The sequence below is a fragment of the Coenobita brevimanus genome, chromosome 10 (genome assembly GCF_032717465.1).
Source record: "Coenobita brevimanus isolate Jiangsu-jjx chromosome 10, ASM3271746v2, whole genome shotgun sequence".
NCBI lineage: Eukaryota > Metazoa > Arthropoda > Malacostraca > Decapoda > Coenobitidae > Coenobita > Coenobita brevimanus.
The window spans coordinates 1,337,523-1,349,889 of NC_136963.1; positions in this window are offsets into that span (position 1 = coordinate 1,337,523).

Consider the following 12,367-nt stretch of genomic DNA (forward strand, 5'->3'; position numbering starts at 1 on the left):
TTTCTCTCCCTTATTTGTGTGATTAGGTAGGTGCTATGTATGTCTGGTAGGGAGTTATGTAGGTGATTTTCTGGGTTAGACTGGGTTAGGATCCATAAGTACCTGTCCAGGAGGCATTTTCCCAATTCCTGGACAAACCCAACTTCTGGACATGCCTTTGGCTCTAATACATTGGTTACTGGGGGGATTACTGTATTCTGCATTATGTTATCAAATTTCTCATAATATATACAGTATAGTGTATGGAGCACATGAAAATTTGCTATAGTACAATTTTCCAGTTCCAATCAAAGCGAGATTTATTGTAATATATTAGCCACAAAATGTAGTATTGTCACTTGTAACTTGCACCAGCGTGACACACGTTTATATTTAGGCACACCATTGCCAGACATACGAGCCTATAAATCATATGAAAGCAAATTATACGCCTTTTCTTTCTTACATATGTAGGCTAAACGTGAGTGGGGTAAGTAGATCATATGCGTTAAATGCCAATGAAAACCATGACAGGGTTAAAATCTTTCCAATATCATATAGTGACTTAGCTGTGGTTGTCCTACAGCAAGCTCAGTAAAAAAAAATAATAATAATAAAAATCCATAAAGCAGGTTAGCTGAGTCAAGGACCCTAGGTTAAGACAGCAATATTATATAGAAGTTCTGATGCCAAAAATTCTGAGAAAACAAATTAAGGGATTTTTACATACCGTATTACACCTGTACAGTTATTAATTCACTGTATGGCAAGACATTGTGTATTATCGTGGACTGTGCTTTATTTTTCCTTACAAATACAGAGGAAGCACCGTACATTAAAGTCACTTCCTATGCCCCCAAACCCCACCTATAGGGCAATGGGTTATGAGACATGGTAAATGTACCGCACTATTTTGGGAACAATAACTGCAAATCCACCGAAATACACAAGAAACTACGGTACAACAAGATGACAGTTATGCAGTGATTCAGGCTGTTTTCTTACTAACTTACGTTCCTAAGGAAAAGTAATTTTAGTATTGGTACCATATACATATTCCTAAAATGGCATTGGAACTGTACTTTGAAGGTTTCTGAAACATTATCATTCTAAAATCACACAACACTGTGAAAACCATTGCTTGGAATGGAGAAACATGGAGGTGGAAAGACATTTTCAAAAGACGCAATAACTTGTGCGTTAATTCACAGACGCTGTATTCTGTCAGAGATGCATTTACCACCAATAATTCATCTGGCTGCATGGAGACAGGCGGCATAGAGGAATTAAAAAAACTTCCACTGGGTAAGTTTTCCCCAGTCCCTGCCTTCACTAGGGCCTATTGCCCAATGTAAAATGTAAACCCATATGCTTACAGGTATTGATATTAATTTTGGAAAATTTGCATATTATGCCCACACACTTTTCATATTTGTTATATCAGCTGGCACTGGTGTTTCTGTTATTTTCTTTTGTTTTTACAACTAACTTATTAATGCACAGAATATTATGTTTTTCTCTAAATAATGATGTTAGTCTCTCCTAACAATAATAATTTGGCCCTGGGTTCAGTAATGGTTTGCCTGCATTGTGTTAGGAATTCCTTGCAGTGAATTACAGATTTCCTGCAGTGAGACTGAATGGGTTAGGTAGGATGTGGTTACGATACAGGTTAGCAAAATAGTGCACAGTGATTATGTTACAACACTTCATATTCTGCAAAATCTAAGACATACATAGTACCGTATGAAGTACAATAATGGAACCTCCTATTTGTAAACATTTTAAAATAAAAATATTTAAACCCGCTATATGCACCAATCTAAAAAATAAGTAAAATGTCCTGTTAATATTGTCTTCATATTTGAATGAGAACGCCATACAATGAAGTAAAAACCAGGACATCTAACCACTTCCTACCTAACCCATTCAGTCTCACTGCAGGAAAACTGTAATTCACTGCAGGGAAACCCTAACTCAATGCAGGAAAACCATTACTGAACCCAGATCCAAATTATTGTTAGGAGAGATAATAACATCATTATCTAGGGAAAAACATTACATTCTGTGCATTAACAAGTTAGTTGTAAAGACAAAAGAAAGTAACAAAACTACCAGTGCCAGCTGCTATAATAAACATGAAAAGTGTGTGGGCATAATATGCAAATTTTCCAAAATTAATATTAATACCTGTTAGCATATGGGTTTACATTTTACATTACCCATTAGGCAATAGGCCCTAGTGAAGACAGGGACTGGGGAAAACTTACCCAGTGGAATTTCTTTGAATTCCCCTATGCTGCCTATCTCAATGCAGCCAGATGAATTATTGGTGGTAAATGCGTTTCTGACAGAATACATCTATCTATCTATCTGTAGCCCGACGCCCTAATCCCGCAAAGGGTGGCCGCAGACAAAACGCCTCCAAGTCGCTCTGTCACCCACCATTTGACTACCCTCCCCCCAACTCACTCCCCCCTCCCTCATATACCTCTCAACTCCATCCCTCCACCTCATCCTCGGTCTACCTCTCCCTCTCCCTCCCTCCATCTCACCTACATACACCCTCTTAGTCAGTCTCTCACTCTCCATTCTCTCCACATGTCCAAACCACCTCAGTGTATTTCTCCTAATCTTCTCAACCACATCCGCATCCACCCCACAGCGTTCCTTCACTTCTTCATTCGTCAACCTGTCCCCCCACGTCACTCCACATGCTCCTCTCAAGTAACTCATTTCCACTGCTCTCACTCTTGACTTGTTCCCCTCTTGCAAGGTCCATGCCTCGCTTCCATACGTCAGGGTAGGGATCACAATACTATCATGCAGTGACTTCTTAACTTCCATACTCACCTCCCTATTTCTCATCACTGCTTTCAGTGTACCAACAACCTTCCTTCCCTGCTGTACCCTTTCACGCACTTCATCCCCCAAAGTTCCATCCTTACTCATCACACTACCCAAGTACTAGAATGCACTCATATTCTCCATATCCTCACCATCCAACCTCACTGCACACTCTGTGAATTCATTCCTCTTAAACACCATAACTTTACTTTTGTTTACATTACCTTTCAGATTCCTCCTCCTACACACTGTCCCAAATTCATTCATCAAACTTTGCAACTCCCATTCATCTTCACTCAACAGTACTGTATCATCAGCAAACAACAACACTGGAAGCTTCCAAATCTCACCCTCATTCATTAGAGCCACCCCCACATCCACTGCCCTACCCTGCACCTCCTTGACAACCCCATCCATGTATATATTAAACAGCCATGGAGACATCACACAACCCTGTTTCAGTCCCACATTGAGATCAAAGAACTCACTCAGCTCACCATCCACTCGCACCGTAACCCTAGCTCCCTCGTACATACTCTTCACAGCACTCAACAATTTCCCCTCCACTCCATATATTCTTAATACTTTCCACATACCTTGCCTATCTATTCTGTCATAAGCTTTCTCCAAGTCCATGAAGGCAGCATACACTTTCCTTCCCTTCTCTAGATACTTCTCCACTAAACATCTTAGAACAAATATCTGATCTACACACCCTTTTCCCTTCCTAAATCCCCCTTGTTCTTCTCCAACTAGCTCCTCTGTCATATGCCTAACCTTATCAATGAGTATTCTACCATATATTTTACCAGTCACACTAAGTAGGCAAATACCCCTATGGTTACCACATACATCAATCTCTCCTTTTCCTTTGTATAAAGGAACAATTATACCTGATTTCCAGTCCTCTGGAACCCTTCCCTCTTCCCAAGCCAATCTACACAACTTCCATATCCACTCCACAACAATCTCACCCCCATACCTAAGCATTTCACCACACACTCCATCAATTCCTGGGGCCTTTCCCAACTCAATATTCTTCATCGCTTCCACTACTTCCGCCCTACTGATCTCTTCCTCCCTCCTCTCATCTCTTCTTCTCCCAGCCATTCCCCAACCACTTATACTCGAACTGCTCTCACTCTCCACATTCAACAAATCCTCAAAGTGCTCCTTCCATCTCCTCAGTTTCTCTCTCTTCTCCACCAACAATCTATTATTCTTATCTTTCACTCCCCTACTATTTCCCCTTTCACACTGCCTTACTTTCTTTACCTCCTTCCAAAACAATTTCTTACTCTCCCTCCATTTCACACTCAGATTCCTCCCAAACTCCTCATCCACTTTCTTTTTACTCTCCTTCACCAGTCTCTTAACCTCCCTTCTCCTACTCACATATACCTCTCTCTTCTCTCTCTCATCTTCTCCCCTACCTCTACTCGCTGATCATTCACTATATGCCTTCTTCTTTTGTTCCACAGCTCGTTTCACCTCATCATTCCACCATGCTGTCCCTTGCACACCCTTGCATCTGTGAATTAATGCACCAGTTGTTACATCTTTTGCAAATGTCTTTTCACCTCCATGCTTCTCCATTCCAAGCAATGGTTTTCACATGGACAAAGTTGTGTGAATTTTGAATGATAATGTTTCTGAAACCTTCAAAGTACAGTTGCAATGCCATTTTAGAAATATGCCATAGGAATATGTTATAGTGGCAGAAGTTAGTCGTCTCGTGAACTTCGTCCAGACGCCCAAGGGATTTGTTTACAAACTCAGCTGACGGGGCATTCATTAGTCAGTATACAAAATATTTAAATAATTATGAAAATATTATGATACCTCAAAAATACAGTAGTAATAAAGGTCTGAGATAACACTATTTACTTAAATAACAAACATTAATGTTATGATTTACAAGATGATTAATAAATTTAAGTGTAAACGAATTTCTATTCGAATGACGGGACTCGGACGTACATTTGTCAGTGCAAAGATGATAAAGCTTATTGTACTTGTCATTAAATATTTACGACAAGCGAATCTGCTGACAAAAGGCCGTTCTTATGTGAAGGAATGGTACACATAGCAACTGTCTTTTACGCGCTGACGTTGTAATATAGGTGTCACCGGCGTAACATTTTGACAAAGCATTTCGTCAATAGGACTTTTTTGCTTGGTGCTTTTCATGTACTGTAGGGAATGTGTTTGCTGCTACACATGTACTGTAGGCAATGGATAGGCTGCATGTAAATAAATCAATATATAAATCTATTACCTGGCATGTAGTGTGAGGTGATTGGCCGTCGGAGGTATTGAGACAAAGAAACAGGCCCCCCGGAGTGGTGAGTGCAAGGTGAGGGGTCGGGTAGGCCTGGGGGTGGAGGAGCGTTTGTGTTGTCAGTTGTTGTGGAGCGGTACAGTGTTACAGGCAGGTACTGGCCAATTAACTACCACACGACAATGACGGATTTGTCATTTGTTCCTTGCTATCTATATCCACACAGTTTTATTCACCTTTGAAGAGGCATTTTGAATGGCAGAGGTTAGATACAACCTTCAATTCCTCCTTCAGTAAAAGATGTCTTCCTAATGCTAAATACAGTCATTTAGAGCCAACAAGAATTAACACAGACAGTACTGGATTGAAGGAGTTAACACTGATATTACAAGAATTAACACACACATTTAAATAAATAGCACAAATATTAGACGAATTAACAGAGACATAAATAGTTAACACTGATATTACAAGAATTAACACAGACACATAAATAGTTAACACTGATATTACAAGAATTATCACAGACACATAAATAGTTATCACTGATATTACAAGAATTAACACAGACACATAAATAGTTAACACTGATATTAAAAGAATTAACACAGACACATAAATAGTTAACACTGATATTACAAGAATTAACACAGACACATAAATAGTTAACACTGATATTACAAGAATTAACACAGACACATAAATAGTTAACACTGATATTACAAGAATTAACACAGATACATAAATAGTTAACACTGATATTACAAGAATTAACACAGACACATAAATAGTTAACACTGATATAAAAAGAGGTTACAGTCCAGCAACACTGTGTTATTGTTTTCAGAACAATATACACAAGAACAATATGTATTTTGTAGGATTGTTCATGCTGTAGTGTCATTTTATTTATCAGTTCGTACAGTATTAATGTTACAGATAATTCAGTTCTGTATAAACTCTTAAATATGTTGCCTTTGTACGTGGTCAGTGTATGTAGTTATTTATCTGTGGACAGTTGGTCTTAGCATCATAGTTGTGACATGTGAAGGTGTGAGATGTAGCAGGAATGCTGGGCCTCAGCTAACACATTGTCTAGGTCATGTCCAGAGTGGGCTACATATCAGAAAAAGACTTCACCCGCACGAATCCCTGCCTCCCTAATCCATACCTTACTTTTATGCTGCCTTTAGTTCTTTCACCTTAACCTGACCCACAGTTTTATCCTTTTAGAAAAAAAAAATGCTATGGCTTCACACCCTTTCCATAGCACTTATTCGTGACTAGCACCATATTCTAATGTTAATTAGGGTCTTAAAACTTATCATTCAAGGAGGAGAGAAGACAGTTTAATATCAAGTTAGAGTAAATAAATTATAGTGTACTATCAGCCTTGTATTAGACAACAGTACCACCACCAGGTAATGCAAGTCTGTGTTGCCAATTCAACCTCAGCTATTTTACAAACTGTGTCTTTCCTTGGTGGTCATTTTAGACGTGCACATAGCAGAGGGAGTGTCAGCAGCAGCCCTCCAGCCCCTGCCACACGCCACAGTTTTGGGGGTCTTCCTGAGTGACGTGGGTGAGGGCGGGCAGCAGCGAGTCGTCCAGGTGGCACAGCACCTCCAACCACCATCATGGTCAGTACTGACGCCTACAGTCACCTCTCTTTTACATTTTACACACTTCATACCCATTTCTTACACACATATATACAATCCCTGTTTTCTTATTGCACACATTCATAAACCTGCACACCTGCATTTACACACACACACACACACACACACACACACACACACACACATACACACACACACAAGCTTAGAAACATATACACTCCCTGCTTCAGACACTCTACTGTTCAGAAACACGCTGCTTCTTTAGGCACGTAGGTACAGTTCAGCACACACACACACACACACACACACACACACACACACACACACACACACATACAAACAAACACAAGCTTAGATACACATACACTCCGTGCTTCAGACACACTACTGTTCAGAAACTTGCTGCTTCTTTAGGCACATATGTACAGTTCAACACACACACACACACACACACACACACACACACACACACACACACACACACCTTTCGCTAGTGCAGTGGTAACGTTCCCGCTTGCCAACTGGTGGACGGGAGTTCCTCCTTGCTCAGGTTGCGAAAAGTTTCACTGACGAAGTGGGTGGTTACTGTCCCCCTTTAGCAAGGGGACGGGTTTGTGCATGTGTGAAGGTCACAGCCTTACCCTTAGATCGGACTATATGAGCTCTCAGCTCCCTTCCGGGAGGGTAAAAGCTGACCATCACGACCATCAAGTGATCCTGACCGACCCGGTGAATTACACACACACACACACACACACACACACATACACACACACACACACACACACACGTACAAGAATGGGAGCCTTTTAGCAACACCATAAACATCCTTGGTCACCGACAGGACTCGAATGCACTCCTATGCCCTTTGGGGGAGGGGGGGGGGACGCGCTAACCGGTTACACCACGGCATCATCCACCATACTTTACCTGTCAGCTGGAAGGCGTACAGTACCTGAGTAGTGCTGCACACCTGCTATACATACATACATACATACATACATATTCATATACATACATACCCATGAGTTTAAATGGAATGTACACTAACGTTTTACGTACACCTTTCAAATGAAACCACACACACACACACACACACACACACACACACACACACACACACACACACACACACACTGGCTTACAAAGCAGTAGTTGGAGTAAAGCATTAAAGAGCAACAAATGGTAAAGGGGTGCAGCAGTTCCTAATGTCAGTGTCAATTCTGCTGCAAATACTGGTAAAGGTGTGAGTGGCGTCACACTGACTGAACTGAGCACAAGGGATGGAAGAAAAAGATAAAGCAAGAGGGGAAGAGGAAGAACAAAGAGGAGGGTAAGAACGAGGGGAGGAAGAAGTTAATGATGCTAATGGTATATTTTAGTACACAAAGTGGCTCACATACAAGTGTAGCCTACACTTGGGCAGTCACCACAAACAGATTATGTCATCCGAGTTAAACGGTTTAAAGTGTGGCCTCTCTCTCTCTCTCTCTCTCTCTCTCTCTCTCTCTCTCTCTCTCTTTCTCTCTCATATACTTCGTCTAGACATTATAATCCTAATTGTGCAGCAGTTTGTTATCATGTGTTTGGAGGCAGGAACTTGCTTTGGATGAGGTAGACCAACCCAACCCCGCCCGGGAGCCACCTTACTAAATAAGCTGGTGAAAATGGCCCGGTTTGGTCCAGTTAGGCCATGGCTGGGTCTAGGTTAGGTTAGGGTGTGTTAGGTTTGGTCTGAGTGTATTAGGTAACTCTGCCATTATGTATCGGCAAGAACACATGCACGTGGATATATTGTGAATACTGACACATGACAAGGAACAACATTCCTCACCAATGTATTAATTAGGCTGGCAATCTTGACTGGCTGCATTTATGCGTTAATTTATCCCCAATAAAATAATCCTTAGTTACCATGAGAAGTATAGCTGGTTGTGAGTCTGTGTGTGAGATGGTACATACACCACATACATATGTTGTATGTGCTGACACAGGTTGTTGTCAGATGGTACATACACCACATACATATGTTGTATGTGCTGACACAGGTTGTTGTCAGATGGTACATACACCACATACATATGTTGTATGTGCTGACACAGGTTGTTGTCAGATGGTACATACACCACATACATATGTTGTATGTGCTGACACAGGTTGTTGTCAGATGGTACATACACCACATACATATGTTGTATGTGCTGACACAGGTTGTTGTCAGATGGTACATACACCACATACATATGTTGTATGTGCTGACACAGGTTGTTGTCAGATGGTACATACACCACATACATATGTTGTATGTGCTGACACAGGTTGTTGTCAGATGGTACATACACCACATACATATGTTGTATGTGCTGACAAAGGTTGTTGTCAGATGGTACATACACCACATACATATGTTGTATGTGCTGACACAGGTTGTTGTCAGATGGTACATACACCACATACATATGTTGTATGTGCTGACACAGGTTGTTGTCAGATGGTACATACACCACATACATATGTTGTATGTGCTGACACAGGTTGTTGTCAGATGGTACATACACCACATACATATGTTGTATGTGCTGACACAGGTTGTTGTCAGATGGTACATACACCACATACATATGTTGTATGTGCTGACACAGGTTGTTGTCAGATGGTACATACACCACATACATATGCTGTATGTGCTGACACAGGTTGTTGTCAGATGGTACATACACCACATACATATGCTGTATGTGCTGACACAGGTTGTTGTCAGATGGTACATACACCACATACATATGCTGTATGTGCTGACACAGGTTGTTGTCAGATGGTACATACACCACATACATATGCTGTATGTGCTGACACAGGTTGTTGTCAGATGGTACATACACCACATACATATGCTGTATGTGCTGACACAGGTTGTTGTCAGATGGTACATACACCACATACATATGTATGTGCTGACACAGGTTGTTGTCAGATGGTACATACACCACATACATATGTTGTATGTGCTGACACAGGTTGTTGTCAGATGGTACATACACCACATACATATGTTGTATGTGCTGACACAGGTTGTTGTCAGATGGTACATACACCACATACATATGTTGTATGTGCTGACACAGGTTGTTGTCAGATGGTACATACACCACATACATATGTTGTATGTGCTGACACAGGTTGTTGTCAGATGGTACATACACCACACACATATGTTGTATGTGCTGACACAGGTTGTTGTCAGATGGTACATACACCACACACATATGTTGTATGTGCTGACACAGGTTGTTGTCAGATGGTACATACACCACATACATATGTTGTATGTGCTGACACAGGTTGTTGTCAGATGGTACATACACCACATACATATGTTGTATGTGCTGACACAGGTTGTTGTCAGATGGTACATACACCACATACATATGTTGTATGTGCTGACACAGGTTGATGGTAACTGGAGGAAGCAAAACACAGGTTAGGCTATTATCTCCTGCTTCCCTCCCTCACAATAGAAGCAGATTTTTAACTAAAGTCTTACTACACCATTAATGGCAAAAGTGCCTTGGACAAATAAAAAGGAATGTATTCTACGTTATATGTAATATAGTCTAGGGATTTACATCACCACATTTTATCCCATTTCTTTGGCTAACACTCGTGAACTGACAATAAATGTGGCCATTACAGACAAACAAAATATATATGCATAATGCATCGTTGCCACAAAATGAATGCAGAGAATACCACAGTCAGTGACAACAAATAGTTTGTCTTTACTTTGCCAACAAACTACGCTTTGAGAAACTGACATTTCTTGTTGGAACATTTAGGCAACAACAATGCTCCCTGTTGGCGGTTGGCCTTCCATATGGTGCACTTAATATTTACAATTATTTGACATAGATTTATAATAATAATAATAATAATAATAATAATAATAATAATAATGATGATGATGAGATGGGGAGAACATTTTCTATATTGCTCAGAAATTTAAACATTGCCGATCGCACCAACGGACTTCATATCGTGCATTCATTATTGCTTCATACTTATCAGTATATAATAAATGCAAAATAGAAACAAGAAAAAATGAAATACTTCACGTCATGATAGGCTAATAAAAATAACCAGTAACTAATTGCTTTAAAATGTGACTGTTTTGAGTTCATGCCAGTTCACTTGACATCATGCTAACTTAGCCACTTGCCAGTTTTGGCACACAAGAGCGTTCAAAATATCCATTGATAATTTTAGTAGTATTAGCACAAATTGTGTTTATAAATAAATATCATGTGAAAATTGCTTTGAAATAATACGAAGCACTTGCTGAATAATGCTATGCTTCGATATTGCCAGATATAAGGAAAGTACTGTATCGAAGACCGTCCATCTTTTCACAGTAAGAAATTGCTCAATATTTTCCTTATTTACGGCTAAATCGAGCCAACTTGTTCAACAAGTATTTGATATTCAAGTAAAGCAATTTTCACATGATATTTATCTGTTATAACCAGGATTTGTGTTGATGCCACAAAAACGATCACTGCCGATATTTCAACTTGCTTGTAGGTCAACACTGGTAACTGGGCAGTTGAAGATCACTTTATCTTTATGTCATAATTATACATCCACTTATTGTTATTATTAAAGATGTATTCATAACATTTGACAGGAAAGGCCAAAACCAGAAATATCTCCACTCATGTATTGCTTACAAAATTCAACCCTGTCCAGTTAGCGCCAAGGGACGTTACATGGAGGCAAATTCACACACACACACACACACACACACACACACACACACACACACACACACACACACACACACACACACACACACAGGTAGATTAATGACACACACACACACACACAGGTAGATTAATGACACACACACACACACACACACACACACACACACATACACACACACAAACACAAGTATATTGATGAGACACACACACACACACGCGCCCACACACACACACACACACACACACACACAAACACAAGTATATTGATGAGACACACACACACACACGCGCCCACACACACACACACACACACACACACACACACACACACACACACACACACAGGTATAGCGCCAGTCCAACTCCTTCCCCTACTGCCCCTTCATCCCCTACCCCCTTGGCATACCCCTGGCACCCCCTAACCCTCCGCCGCCACCACCAGGTACTGGGCCATCGAGTTGCCCAGGAGCAGGTTGGGTTATGGCGGGTACGTGAGGCTGGTGGAGGCCCTGGCTGCGGCTGGGGTCAGGGTGGGGGCAGTGTTGGTCCCTCGCACCACCATCACTGACACAGAGGAGGAGCAGCTGGACTCCCTCACCAACACCAGGCTGGGGGCGGGGACTGGCAGGTAAGTGTTGTGTTGCTGCCTCACTACCTCACCCTCACACCCACCCCACCATCATTCTCTCCTTTCCTCCATGCCTGACCATTCCCTCCCTCCCTCCATACTCCGACCATTCCCCCCCTTCCTCCATACCCAGACCACTCTCTCTCTCTCTCTCTCTCTCTCTCTCTCTCTCTCTCTCTCTCTTCGACACTTCCTTCTCCCTGACTCTCCCTTCCTTTCATCTCCTCCCTCCCTCCCCCTCTTCCCTGTC